Source organism: Chaetura pelagica, unplaced genomic scaffold (genome assembly GCF_000747805.2).
Source record: "Chaetura pelagica isolate M959 unplaced genomic scaffold, ChaPel_1.0 scaffold1407, whole genome shotgun sequence".
Classification (NCBI taxonomy): domain Eukaryota; kingdom Metazoa; phylum Chordata; class Aves; order Apodiformes; family Apodidae; genus Chaetura; species Chaetura pelagica.
Genome location: NW_009953954.1, coordinates 414,835 through 415,228, shown reverse-complemented (window position 1 = coordinate 415,228; position 394 = coordinate 414,835).

Genomic DNA, 394 nt, shown 5'->3' with positions numbered 1-394 from the left:
AGGAGGGGAGGAGCCTCCCGATGGGAAGCGCTGGGATAGGACTCTGGCACCCACTGCCCAGCAATCCCTCCCTCCTTATCCCAGCCCCAACTCAAGGTCGGGAAGGGGTTTCCCTCTGTTTCCACGACCATTTCCGGGTCCCTTCTGGAGTGGGAAGTGGGGAGACCAACAGGGCTGGGAATGGGGCTAGATGGGTGCGGAGAAGAGCTGGATTCTCCAAAATCTCGCCGCGCTCTCGGGGATGGCACCGTCCGGCTGTCCCAAACCGGGTCCAGCAGTAACGGCGGATCCCGAGAGGGGAGGGTCCCCGTCCGGCCCAGGGCTGTTCCCTCTCTGCTCCGCAGTGCCAAAACCTTCGCGGACACCTGGAGGCATCGCCCCCCGGGCTGCCACC